At 43.5% G+C, this 14,719-nt stretch overlaps 1 protein-coding gene across 6 annotated transcripts in view; it reads left to right on the top strand.

Annotated features, from left to right (window-relative positions):
• GRK3 (G protein-coupled receptor kinase 3) overlaps nucleotides 1-14,719 on the top strand; it is a 126,707-nt gene that overhangs the window by 41,035 nt on the left and 70,953 nt on the right. Inside the window, exon 2 of one of the 6 annotated variants that reach the window (XM_067014298.1) lies at nucleotides 13,994-14,137. The exons of the other annotated variants lie outside the window; for them this stretch is intronic. The gene's annotated coding sequence lies outside the window, so the exon portion shown is untranslated. The remainder of the gene's footprint in view (nucleotides 1-13,993; nucleotides 14,138-14,719) is intronic. 6 annotated transcript variants of the gene reach the window in all.

Raw genomic sequence — 14,719 nt, 5'->3', positions numbered from 1 at the left:
ACACTTAAATGATTACCAATGTAGTTGGATTTAAATCTCACATGTCTTATTTGTTTCCTTGTTGCTTTTTTCTTTTCCAGTCTTCTTTTGGATTGAATATATCCTAGTAAGTTGTCCTCACCACTGGCTTATAATAGCTATATAGCTCTTCATTTCATTTATTTTTCTGGTGTTACCAGGCACCTCGTGTTCCGTGAACTCCTGGTGCCTTTGCCTCGGCAGGACCACCACGGTCTGCTTGGGTCCCCCTCCCATCACCACACTTCAGAAAGTACCTCCAGGCCAAGAGCTGACCCAGCCTGGGGTCCTCCTAGTTTGCTTCCCTTCTTTCAGGGACTATAGCCCCCTTCTGTGTCTGAAAACCGTTATTTCATATATTTTGTCCAGTGTTCTGGTTGTTATTGTGGGAGCTTAAGTCCGGCTCTGGTTACCATATTATGTTCTGAAGTGTAATTTTATTTTTGAAATAAAGTATTTGGTTCTTGGCTGGAGAATGTGTTAAAAAAAAAACCCTAGATGCATAACACCATTGTTATAACTTCACAAAGTGCTGTGAAGATTGTGAGGATCAGTTTCTGGCTTATGCATAGCAGCACGTGTAAACCTCAGCAGCAGAAGCTTTGAAAAGTTCTGTATCAGTACCGTTTGAATGGTAACAGCCCATAATCCAGCCCTTAGGTGCTCAGTGTTCTACATACAGATCTTTTTTAAAAAAAAAAAAAAATCATGTGTGTGCTATCTTAAAATTTTATTTATTTATTTATTTATTTATTTATGGCTGCGTTGAGTCTTCTTTGCTGTGCCCGGGCTTTCTCTAGTTGCAGCGAGCGGGGGCTGCTCTTCATGTGGTGCACGGGCTTCTCATCTTGGTGGCTTCTCTTGTTGCAGAGCACGGGCTGTAGGCACACGGGCTTCAGTAGTTGTGGTGCGTGGGCTTCAGTAGTTGTGGCTTGTGGGCTCTAGAGCGCAGGCTCAGTAGTTGTGGCTCACGGGCTTAGGTGCTCCGCAGCACGTGGGATCTTCCTGGACCAGGGCTCGAACCCGTGTCCCCTGCATTGGCAGGCAGATTCTTAAGCACTCCACCACCAGGGAAGTCCCCTACAGATCTTATTTAGTCTTCAAAATGACCCCATGCCGAGGTTGGCATCAGCCCCATTTTACAGGTGAGAGGACCTGCACTCAGAGGTGAAGCTGCTCCTCACCTGCCTGGCATCTTGTAAACAGTGATGGCTGAACTGAAATTGACCTTACAGAGTTGGGGTCTGCCACTCTCCAGAGCTCAGGCCCTCGGTCACTATCTGAGCTGATGATGTAACACCTTAGGAGACAGCAGTAGAGTAGAGTTCAGGTTAACTAGTGCTGAAACTTCCATGTGTGAAGTGGTTATTTTCTTCCTGAAATAGCTTCTTCTTGCCAGGACAAAGCAGCATGATTAATTTCCCACAAGAAGTGGTTTTGAAAAAGCCCTCACCCTCTCTCCGCCTTCTCTGCCTTTGTTGCCTCCCACCTTTCTTCCTTTACTCTTTTTTTCTTTTCTTTATGTGTTTGTTTTCCCCCCATCTCCATCTGTCAAAATAGCAATAAGGGCAACAGCAAAAAAAGAATGAAATAAAACCGACCCCAGTTTAATTCATGAAACCACAGAGTACTAGGCTTAAATGAAACATTAGATTTTTATCTCTCCCAGTCCTTTTGTTTCGCCAGTCAGGAAACCAAGGAACATTAGCACAAAGAGTTGGTGAAAAACACCCAGCTTGTTGGCTGCCACAGGAGCCAGAGTCTAGGGCGTACTGACCATGTGTGGGGTGTGGGGACCATCTGACTCTGGGGTGTCATGAATATGAGTTGGGTCTAAGCATCTTATCAGGGGTAAGTGGGTAGTGAAAGCAGGTGACAAGAAAGAGACTGCCTGGGTTATTGCTTAAGTTAGTTATTTAGGGACTGTTTCTTTGAGGAAGTGGTTTGAAGAAGTGATTGGTTTTGAGAAAGAAAGAGCCCCCGTGAGGATCAGGTGGAAGAGCGTTCTCAGCCGAGAAGGAACAGCATTCTTGGCATAGGGAACAGCATGGTAATCAGCAGGGGCAGGAAAGAACACAGCGGGTTCCAGAATCAGCCAGAGGCCAAGGTAGGCAGAGAGAGAGACGTGGGCAGGAGTCAGGGTTTTATTTTACGTGTAATGGGAAGCTCTGGTAGGTTTTGACCATGTCCGATTTGTTTTAAGACCATTCCAGCCTCTTTATGGCGAGTGAATTATCCAAGTCCAAAGTGGGAGAGTGGAAGCAGGGAGATGAATTCGGAGGCTGCCGCCGTCCAGGAAGTTGGCAGTGCTGGCTTACATCAGACGAGGACAGTGAAGATGCAAGAAGGGGGTGGATTGGGATTTATTCTGAAGATAAAACCTAACAGGTCAGCTAGGGAATGTGGGGAGTGAGGGAAAAAGAAGTCTCAAGGAGAACTCAAAGGCCATTTAGGGGATAGTATACTTAAGTTTCTATAATTTAGGACAGCGGTCCCCAACCCTTTTGGTACCAGGGACCGGTTCCATGGAGGACAATTTTTCCATGGATTGGGGCAGGGTGGGAGGGAGATGGTTTGGGGATGATTCAAGCGTATTAAATTTATTGTGCACTCTATTTCTATTATTATTACATTGCAATATATAATGAAATAATTATACAACTCACTGTAATGCAGAATCAGCAGGAGGCCCTGAGCTTGTTTTCGCTTTTCGCTCACTGATAGGTTTGTTGTTTTTTTTTTTTTTTTTTTTTTGCGGTACGCGGGCCTCTCACTGTTGTGGCCTCTCCCGTTGCGGAGCACAGGCTCCGGACGTGCAGGCTCAGCGGCCATGGCTCACGGGCCCAGCGCTCCGCAGCACGTGGGATCCTCCCGGACCGGGGCACGAACCCGTGTCCCCCGCATCATCGGCAAGCGGACTCTCAACCACTGCGCCACCAGGGAAGCCCACTGATAGGGTTTTGATATGAGTCTGCAAGCAGTTGCTTTATTATGGTCTCCATGCAGTCAAACGTCTCTGCTAATGATCATCTGTATCTTCAGCCGCTCTCCAGCGCTAGCATCACCGCCTCAGCTCCACCTCAGGTCATCAGGCATTAGATTCTCACAAGGAGCGCACAACCTAGATCCCTCACATGCGCAGTTCACAGGAGGGTTCACGCTCCTATGAGAATATGATGCCGCCGCTGATCTGACAGGAGGCGGAGCTCAGGTGGTAATGCAGGTGATGGGGAGCGACTGTGAACACAGATGAAGCTTCGCTCACTCTCCCGCCACTGCTCACCTCCTGCTGTGCGGCCCACTTCCTAACCGGCCATGGACCGGTACCGGTCCGTGGCCTGGGGGTTGGGACCCCTGACTTAGGGGAATGAATACATTCTGTAAAGTATATTTCCTTAAATTATTCAAAACTATGAAAGGAAAGGAACTAGTTAGTGCACAGAAAGATGAAGTGAACGGGGTAGTTGAGAACACCGTGTCGTCACGTCACCTTCGTGCTCTATACGTGTCCTAAAGCCCCACTGCAGGACAAAGTCCCTCTTGTTACTGTCATTCAAGTACCCAAACTGGCCTCAGTCTTTTTTTTCTTTGTCTTTTTCTTCTAGCGTATACTCCACCGATGAGTCTTACGCTCTGTCTCCCTCTGTGGGATGGCGCCTTCTGCCCTGTGCTTTTCTCAAAGATCCAGCCATTTGGGAATTCCCTGGCGGTCTAGTGGTTAAGACACTGTGCTTCCACTGCTGGGGAGAGGTGCAGGTTTGATACCCGGTCGGGGAACTAAGATCCCACATGCCGTGCGTCATGGCCAAAAAAACCCCAAAAAACAACAACAGCAAAAGATCCAGCCATTCAGGGATTAGCTGAACCACGAACAGTCCATTTTCTGATGTTCCTTATGTGCCATTTATTTGGCACTTCCTGTGGCAAATGTAGGATTTCCAGGTGCCTCTTCCGTGCGGTTTCTCTAACTGGAATCCACATTCCTTGAGACTAAAGATAACCCCTGATGCTGTTTTCCTCTTTGTGACTAGAAAGCATCTAGTTCAGTATTTTATACATCAGAGGAAGTGACTTTTTTTTTTGTCTTTGTGCTTTAGCGTGAAATCCTTTCAGCTGCCGTTACTGTAAAACTCTTACTTGTAGCATTTTGTGTAAACAGGAGTATAGCTATATACTCTGTGATTACTTTCTCAGCGTGAGGAGAGCATTCCAGGGGTGAAGTCATGGCCCACCAATGATGCACCCAGTGTCCTGTCCATCACCTTTGTCGTGGCCCTCGTGGGCATCTGTGCACCGATGGGACGGGCGTTAGCACGAGCACCCACAGAAATAGAGGGCCCGTTGGGCAGCTGCGTTGAGTAGACGGTTCGTGGGAGGGCAGCGGGGTGCTTGTCCCCGTCACGCACGAAGGGTGGAAGGGACTTCCCACCGCCACATCCCCACTCCTGGTATAAGGCCCCGAGCATACAAAATTACAACACGTAACCGCACCCTCTAACTTTTAAACATACCTATGTCATTTAATTAACAAATTGCTAGAGTCAGCTGGCTACAAGTTAAAATGAATTTGGACTAAATAATCAGAAACCATCCCATTGCTCTAGTAAGAAATCATTTCATAGTCATGAGATTTCACGCCAAGATATGACAAGCCCACTCCAGCCACCAGACACTGGAGGTGCCGCAACAGTGGCCTGTGGGCCTTCTTGCCCCAGAGGGTTGGCTGTGGCACTGTCACCACCTGGCGTTCTGCTATCAAGGTTCTACTTTTTTGAGCCTCGAAGGCTTTTGCTGACATCTTCACATTCTGGTAGAAATATTCAGAGCCAGGTGGTAGGCAGGCACTGTTAACACAAAGGGGTCAACACTTTGTACCTGTTATGGGTCGGCTTCAGGGAAGGGATGAGGATGAAAGGGTCATCTGGGGACAGGAGGGAAGAAGGATTCAGCTTTGCCGTGTTGAGAAGAAAGAGGCCCGACTCTAAAATCCTCCGCCCCGGATTTGAGAGCTGAGTTTAACTTTTCATGAAACAATTGCCCACTTATATTAAAAACTATTCCCCAGCAGGCTCTTTGGCATTCCGAAGCTCTCAGCACACGCAAAGCATTGTGTGACTGAGAAATACCTATAGCCCTGGGATTCTTCTAGACGGATCCCTCAGCCTGCCGGATGAAGCCCATCTCCCCCCGCCCATTCAAGCCTCGGTGGTGGGATAAAGCATTCCTTCCACCTTTTCCCCATAGGAACGTGCTGTGTCCAGATTCAAAGTCTCACTCCTTCCTTATCTCCATGGAAGTTTCCTGTCTCTGACCACTTGTTCTTTCTCTCGACTCTGTAGCCCATTAATCTCTCCACACCTGGCCCGTACTTCACTTCTTCCTGGAACCATGTGTGACTATAGCACGAGCCATACTGATCTTCCCTTAGTAAATTTATCAAATGTTTATTGAGCCGATTAAGTCCTGGCTGTTGTGCTGAGGATTAGAGAGAAAACCACACAAGAGCAGGCCATTTCCCTCCCAGAGCCCCTGAGTAAACAACTCCTTGGTGACATCGTTAGAGGTGCATCCTTTCTTAACACTATGCCGCTGTGTATTCCCAAGGCCAACGTCATGTTTAATGGGGAGATACTAGAAGTATTGCCATTGAACGCCAGGAACAGACAAGGAACAAGAAATAGACACGTTGATCACGCCGACAGGACCAGTACCCAAGAGGTGGAGGGCCCGAAGGATTCCTTGAGCAGCGGAGCTGAGTAGCAAAACCTCAATAGAGAAGGCCCTGGCAAAGACCTGTAACCCAGGGTGAAAATGGAACCTAAACATATGAAAAGATTTTCAACTTGATTAAAGATTGGCAAAGCGCAAATTACTCTGAACTATTATTATTTTTTCTTAATCTTTCAAACTGTCACAAGATCCAGAAGTTTAATAACACACGTTTGGTATGGCCGTGGGTTTAAAAACAGGAGCTGATGCATTGCCGGTGGGTGTACGAACAGGTATTGCTCGGATGGGGCTAATTTGGCTGGGCCTATTAAAATACCAGAATGTCTATATAACCTTTGGCTCAGGAGTTTCACTCGGAGGAATGTATCCTACAAATAGGCTTGATCACATGAGAAATGATGTATGGAGAGGGTTATTTATTGCAGCAATTTTGTAAAAGCAAAATATTTCCTGCAGCCCAAATGTTCACCATTGGGGAACAAGTTATGTAACTTCTGACATTCCATCTGCTGGAATAATGCAGCTGTAAGGAGCGGCCAGGTAGCTCTTCGTGACTAGTGTAGAAAGATCTCCATGGTCTCAAGTTATGAAAGAAAGGCTGATGGAAACAGTATAGTAGGAAATACGAGTTCGTCTTTGCGCCTGCGTTTGTGCTGTGTTAGGAGGTAACACAGCGCCTATAAGAGAGACCCACACGTGGGAGTGTCTCTCTCATCCGTAGCGGTGCAGGGTTAACGGGAGGCCCCCCTCCACGTGCCAAGCTCTTGCCATGTTGTGGCACTGGGGTCCCTAGGACTGTGGAGTTTCCTGCGTTGAGCTGGGTGAAGGAATCACACGGTTTTCTTAGCACCTGGCCAAGAAGTAACACACATCACTTCCCTGAAAAGATACAAGGAACCAGTAATAGCCATTACCTTGGGGATGATGGTGGTAGGTGTGCTACTGGGAAGATGAAGGACATGGACCAGAAGGAAACTTTTCATTTCATACCTTTTTAATTTATTTTTACAACTTTGAGCCGTTTTGTCCATTCATAAGATAAAAAGAGATAGTTGCGAGTTAGCGGCCTTGAAAGCACTAAGGACCCAGGGCCGTGGGAGCACAGAAGAGGGATAGCTCCTCCACCTGGCTGGGCTGGGGAGCCCGTCGAAGTTTACTGCATTACGTGTTGCTCAGTTGAGGTCCTGAAGGTAAAGTGGGTGTTAACCAGGTCAAGTCTGGAGGGAATGAGAAGGGTGGGGGAGGGGAAGCTGGTAGAGAGGTGGTCAGCAAGAACAGAAGTGGGTCTGTTTCAGGTGGAGTGAGGAGCGTGTGTGCAGGCACAGAGGCGTGTTGAGTGACCCGCGCTTGCATCTGGCCGTGCTGGGCAGGTGGGCGCTGTAGCTCTGTGGAGGTGTGGGGCAGAGGGGGGCGTGCATTGCAGTGCAGATGTTAGAGGCTGGGTCTTATCCAGCGTTCTGTGCAATGGTGAGTTCAAAAGCAAGGGAACAGCATGGTCAGATCTAGGCAGCAGCACGCAGGATGAATGGGAAAGGAGACTGGACGAATGTCGAGGTGGCCGTGCCGTGATCTAGGAAGCAATGCATCTCTCCCTGCAAAGCGAGTATGGCACTTAACTAATGCAACGCAGTTAGGTGTTATCTTTTATGTATGTCTATCAGTACCTCCAATCAGATTGCAATTGCTCTGAGAACCCCTTTATTTACACTTATAGCACCATGACATAAATGCTTATTGGTTGGACTTCCCTGGTGGCACAGTGGTTGAGAGTCCGCCTGCTGATGCAGGGGACACGGGTTCGTACCCTGGTCTGGGAAGATCCCACATGCCGCGGAGCGGCTGGGCCCGTGAGCCATGGCCGCTGAGCCTGCACTTCCGGAGCCTGTGCTCTGCAATGGAAGAGGCCACAACAGTGAGAGTAACCAAAAAAAAAAAAAAAAGAAGAAGCCGTCTGCCGATGCAGGGGACCACGGGTTCGATCCCTGGTCCGGGAAGACCCCACGTGCCAAGAAGCAACTAAGCCCGTGCACCACAAGTACTGAGCCTTCACTCTAGAGCCCGTGCGCCACAACTACTGAAGCCCGTGTGCCTACAGCCCGTGCTCTGCAACAAGAGAAGCCACCGCAGCGGGAAGCCTGTGCACCACAACAAGGAGTAGCCCCCGCTCGCCGCAACTAGAGAAAGCCCGCAGTGCAGCAACGAAGACCCAATGCAGCCAAAAAAAACCCAAAACCAAACAAACAAAAAACTTATTGGTTGATGCTCTTTTGTTTTAAATAAACCTTTAATGGAATATATGTATAGAAAAGTGCTCAAGTCCAAGTGCATAGCCTCGTGAATTATCACCAAGTGAACACACATGCATTAATTGGTTGATTGTTATTCTGTTTCTTCCTTGTTAAAATTATGGTTAGACCCAGTGTGTTTTACACACCCTCCCCACTTTGTCCTGGCCATGTTTAATCTGTGATGTACACACATACCCTAATTTCCATACTGCCAGCTTTAATCATTGTTCTTTGAGACGTCTTTGGGAAATATAAATCAGGTAGATTGTTGGAATAATATTTCTATTTTAAGTTATTTTAAATCTCACTTTATTTTGTCATTTTGTTTGTTTACTATTAGATGTGCATTAAACTGTTATAAATGAAAAAAATTGATCCCAATCTGGAAAGAGTATTGACATGGTGCATAGCTAGAACTTTTTTTCTTTTCCGTCATTTCATAATGTTGGTAAAGGCTGAGAGTAATCCAACTATTGCAAGGGTTTAGATATGCTTTTCTTGCCACTGAATTTTCACATTTTCCTCCCAGTCCCAATTTCCTTTGTTCCCTTTTGAAGTAAGAGCCAATTGCTTGGAACATTCTATGAAATTTTCTTTGGCCACGTTCATTACCATTTGTGCTTTTGTCTACTAGACTGTTAATATTCAGGGCCCCAAATCTGTCCATTATCTAAATGAGTGATCTCATTAATTAATCTAAGAACATTTTGTTGAGCAAGTATATGCTGAATTTAAATTGGAGGTGGGGTAGATAATTTGGATATTTAGAAGACCTATTTACAATATTCCTCAACTACACTTTGTTACTAATTTTCTTCTGTAAAGTTTTAAGTCAGGAAGTGAAAGTTCTAGTTTGATAAGCAGAGTCAAATAAAAAATACATATATATATATATTTGGGGCTTCCCTGGTGGCGCAGTGGTTGAGCATCCGCCTGCGGATGCAGGGGACACGGGTTCGTGCCCCGGTCCGGGAAGATCTCACATGCCCCCGAGCGGCTAGGCCCGTGAGCCATGGCCGCTGAGCCTGCACTTTCGGAGCCTGTGCTCCGCAACGCAAGAGGCCACAACAGTGAGAGGTCCGCGTACCACAAGAAAAAATAATAAAATAAAAAAAAATTTTTTTAAAATATATATATAGGGGCTTCCCTGGTGGCGCAGTGGTTGAGAATCCGCCTGCCGATGCAGGAGACATGGGTTCGTGCCCTGGTCCGGGAAGATCCCACATGCCGCGGAGCAACTGAGCCCGTGAGCCATGGCCGCTGAGCCTGTGCGTCCGGAGCCTGTGCTCCGCAACGGGAGAGGCCACAACAGTGAGAGGCCTGCATACCGCAAAAAAAAAAAAAAGAAAAAAAAAAAATAATATATATATATATATATAAGGTTTGCATGAAGTAGATAAAAATAATTAACTAAATATTCATTTTGATTTATATTTATTTATTCCTCTTGGGACTTCGAAGAAATGAAAGGGAGAATTATTCAGTGGGAATTTGATAGTATTCATCTAGGAGGGGCATGATACCCTGTGGGAGTTTTTTGTTTTTACATCTGTATGCTTTCTTTCTGTATTTTTGAGTTTGCTTTTCTAGTTATCATTTAAGATTTCCTTTATTTTCACTTGTAAAGACTATTGTGTATCCTGAATGTGTCAGAGCAGTTGTTTTCAGCCTCTGCATTACCCAGAACCTTTGTAATTACTTATTTTGGTCCCGTGCCTCTGTGTATGAATGATTTTATCTTCCATACAAACTTGTGCTTTATGAAAAACATCCTGTAGAGATTGACAGCCATGTAAGTGATCAGGCATTAGCTTCTGGAAATTTTAGATCCCAATTTGTGATCGACTTAAAGCCACTATTCAAGAACATCTTTTGAGCCTTGTCCCTGGCTTAGTTGTATGTACCCAATCTTATTTTTCTTTCTTCTTTAGCACCATTTTTTTTGTGTGTGGGGGGCGTGGCAGGAAGAGTCAGGTTTACTGAGGTATAATTTAAGTAAAACTCACCATCTACAATGTACAATTCTGTGAGTTTTGACAAATTTATAAAGTTGTATAATGACTACCAAAGTCAAGATACAGAGTAATTCGTCCCCTCCACAAATGTTCTAGTGCCCTTTATGGTTGACCGCCACACCCCACCCCAACCCCTGGCAACCACTGATCTAGTTATTCCTGTGGTTCCTCCTTTTCCAGAATGACTCGTAAGTGGACTCATTCAGCATGTAGCCTTTGGGTCTGGTTCCTTTCACTTAGCACAGTGCATTGGAGATTCACTTATAGTGGATGTATCAGTAGTTCATGCCTTTGTCTTGTTGAGTAGTGTTCCATTGTATGGATACATCACAGTTTACCTAGCCATCAATTGAAGAACATTTGGCTTATACCCAGTTTTTTGATATTATATATGAAGCTACTACAAATATCTGTGTTCAGATTTTTGTGTGAACATAAATTTTCATTCCTATTGGGTAAATACCTAAGAGTGTGACTATTTGGGTTGAATGGCAAATGGATATTTTAACTTTAAAGAAATGTTTTCCGGGGCTTCCCTGGTGGCGCAGTGGTTAAGAATCCGCCTGCGGATGCAGGGGACACGGGTTCGTGCCCCGGTCCGGGAAGATCCCACATGCTGTGGAGCGGCTGGGCCCGTGAGCCATGGCCACTGAGCCTGCGCATCCGGAGCCTGTGCTCCGCAAAGGGAGAGGCCACAGCAGTGAGAGGCCCGCGTACCACCAAAAAATAAAAAAAATTAAAAAAATAAAAATAAAAAATAAAGAAATGTTTTCCAATGAGCCTGCATTCCTACTAGCAGTCTATGAGAGTTCCAGTTACTCTACATCCTCTCCTCGTCAGCAATGGCATTGTCTCTCTCTCTCTCTTTCTTTTGGCTATTCTAAGAAGTATATAGTGATTCCTCACTGTGTTTTTAATTTGCATTTTCCTAATGACTAACAATGTTGGACATTTTTTTTGTGTGTGTGGTACGCGGGCCTCTCATTGCTGTGGCCTCTCCCGTTGCGGAGCACAGGCTCCGGACGCGCAGGCTCAGTGGCCATGGCTCACGGGCCCAGCCGCTCCACGGCATGTGGGATCCTCCCAGACCGGGGCACGAACCCGTGTCCCCTGCATTGGCAGGCAGACTCTCAACCACTGCACCACCAGGGAAGCCCTGGACATCTTTTCATGTGTTTATTTTACATTTATATATCATCTTTGGTGAAAGTATTCAAATCTTCTGCTCAATTTTTAAAAATACCTGATTGTTTATATTCTCATCATTGAGTTTGAGAATTCTTTGTATACTTTGGATACAAGTTCTCTATCTGATATGTATATTGCAAATATTTTCTCCAAATCTGTGGCCTGTCTTTACTTTCCCTTTGTAAGTAATAAGTAATTTATGGGAAGTTACTTTTGAGACTGTGTAAATATTTTGTTGCTTATCAAACTTTTGCCCCCTGGTTTTGGCACCTATTGATTTTCTAATTCTATCATCATTCCTTCTATAGTTTTTGGTTGGTATTTGATGCTAAGGAAGAGCTTCCCCTTCTTTCTTTTATTCTTTTCCTCCCTTCTTCCTTCTTTCTCCTTCCTTCCATTGTGGAGTCACACAGCCCATCAATCATCCCAGCCAGCACAGTAATTCCCTTCTGTGCACGAGGAGTCTACAACATTATGTATGCGTCTCAGTGAACGAAGCTTCTGGTTGCCAAAATTCGATATTGTCAGTCTTCTTAACTATGCCCTTCTAGTGGTTATGAAGTGGTATCTCAAAGTGATTTAATTTATATTTGCATGATGACCAACGGTATTGAGCCCTTTTAATGTGCTTATTGGCTAGTCATATTTCTTCCTTTGTGAGGTGTTCACATTTTTTGCCCATTCTTTTATTGGGTTGTTTCCTTTTAAAAATTGATTTGTAAGAGGTTTTTTTTTTTTTTTTAATGTATACATAAACGGGATATAGGCCTTTTTCAGATTTGTTTCTTTCTTTTTTTCTTTTCCCATTTGGATATAAGTTGTTTCTAGCACCATTTGTTGAAAAGACTTTCTTTTCCTAATAAATTGCTTTGCTATATTTGTAGAAAATAAGTTGAGCACATATAAGTGTATTTCTGGATCCTCTGTTCTTCATGGATTTAGTCTCATGCCAGTACCACATTGTGTTGATTACCATGGCTGTATAATGAGTCTTGAAATTAAGCAGTGTAAGTCCTTGAACCTTTTGTTTCTTTCTCAAGGTGTTTTGGGTGTTCCAGGTTTTTCGCATTTCCATATACATTTTAGAATCAGCTTGTCAGTTTCTTTAAAAAGCCAATGGGGATTATTACTAGGATTGCATTGACTCCATAGATCAATTTGGGGAGAATTAACATCTGCAATACTGAGTCTTCCAGTCCATGAACTGACTATATCTTTCCATTTGTTTAGGTCTTCTTTAACATCTTTCAGTCATATTATATAGTTCTCCACTTAGTGGCCTTGTATATCTCTTATTTATTTATTCTTAGGTATTGGTTCTTTTTTAATGTTATTGCAAATGGACTTGTTTCAAAATTCTATCTTAAAACTGTGTGATGTGAGTGTATCTAATGTCATTGACTCTTTTAGCTAATGACCTTGTATTTTATGGTCATTTATGGATCTTCCTAAATTCACTTACATATTCTAGTAGTTATTTTGTAGATAGGATTTGTTATATAGTTAATCACGTTGTCTAGGAATAAAATTAGTTTTAACTCTTCCTTTTCAATTTTAGTAAGTTTTATTTCCTTTTCTTATTGCACTGGCTAAGACCTCACAATATTGAATAGAAGGTGTGAGATTAGGCATTCTGGCCTTTTCTAATCTGAAATGCTTTGTACTTTGTTTATCCCACAACTCAGAGAGGTCTTATTGACATTCTGTTTTATCATTGACTTCAGCATCATATTTAATTCCTTTATATCATTTACCATAAATTACAGTTATTTCATCTATTTACTACTTTGTTGTCTGCCCCTTACACAAACCCGTAAGTCTCTTATGGGAAAAACTGTCTTCACCAACATATAGCACAGTGACTCTTAGTAGACACTCAGTAAATGCTTTGTCAAATGAGTAAATTTTGGTAGGAACTTTTAGCAGTTATGCAGTCTATATCCTCCTTCCCAGTGTTTGAATCTCCTTGGTAAAACCTAGGACAGGTATTATTTCTTAGAAGATTTTTTTCATATTTTTCTTACCCTCTTTTTAATTTTTTAGGTGGTTATATTTCAATTTCCCATAGAAACCACATATATTTAATGCTTTCAAAAGTTCTTAATTGATCTTTTATAAAAGATAATACAATTCTTTCTACTAATTTTTGCAAAATATTTTAGTGGCAAATTGGGATAGTTTGCCTTTCCTGGATGTTGCATACACTTGGAAGTCAATCAGTATTCGGGCAGTTTGCGGTGGTTCAAATATAGAAACAAGAGTAAACACATTCCACAGTTACCTAGTAAGCAGGTGTTGGGTCACTACTTTTATTCTTTGAAATCTGGAGAAATTGCACCAATGAAGTGAACCAGTTAGGCAAATTGTTTCCTTATTTTTGCCCTTTAGCTTTTGTTCTAATCTGAGTAATGCTTCATTTTTTTTTTAATGTAATTTAAGTCTAATGAAGGTAAATTGCATTCAGCCTGGAACACAATGATCTAGGATGTATCCAAACGGCAAAATGTCTTTCTTCTGGCTGCTCCATTTTAACAGCTGCTGTGATAGAAAGTAATGCTTCAGTTTACGTACAGACACGAGGAAAATACTGGTTTTTTTCCCCCATACGATGTTCCAAATAATTGTTTGGCTTATCTTACACATTGATGATGGAAATTGCATTAAAGAAGTAGGTAACAACATATTAAGTTGGATGTTTATTCATTCAACTCCCTTTCTTCATCCTCCTCCTCCTTTCTTTCCCCTCCCTTCCAGTTTCCAAGTGGAGATTTCAACAGTCCTCCACCGATAATGGAGAGAATAAATGGACATTCGGCAAGATTTAGAGCACCCGGACAACCCTATCAACCAACTTGGCCTAATGGCCTTTTTACTTTATTTAATGAAACACTCCACCCGGTATACTGTTTTTTTTTTTTTTTTTTTCCAAGTACCCTTGAAACATTCACCTAGAGGGACCAAGTTTGGGGCCAAAACCAAGTTTCAATACATTTATTAAAAGGATTGGAAGTCCTACTGAATGTGTTCTCTGACCACAACAGAATTAAACAGAAATCAATATCCCCAAAATACCTGGCAACCCCCCCCCAAATATCTGGAAATTAAACTACACATTCCTGAATGACTCATGAGCCAAAGAAGAAATGACAAGGGAAATCGGAAATTACTTTGAAATGAATGAGAACAAAAATTCAACCTTTCTCTTCTTATTTAAAATAAAAGCATTAACATGCAAATCGGTAGAGATTCACATCTTCAGTTCTTCCTGCTCATCTGCTTCTTGAATTCCCTGCTCCCTCCATATGTTGGCCTTGCTGCAGTTCCTTGACAATCTGCGCCGCTGCTGGAGCTGTGCACACAGCCCCTGTTAGTCTGGTCTTGCCTATTTAACTAAGTAGTCCAAATACCTTTCTTCTAGTTCCACTGAACAAACATTAACTGTTTTCAAAGGTCATGTTCCTGGAAGCATGGAGGGGAATT

Source organism: Kogia breviceps, chromosome 15 (assembly GCF_026419965.1).
Source record: "Kogia breviceps isolate mKogBre1 chromosome 15, mKogBre1 haplotype 1, whole genome shotgun sequence".
In the NCBI taxonomy this organism is placed as follows: domain Eukaryota; kingdom Metazoa; phylum Chordata; class Mammalia; order Artiodactyla; family Physeteridae; genus Kogia; species Kogia breviceps.
This window is presented reverse-complemented; position numbering and strand designations above follow the sequence as displayed.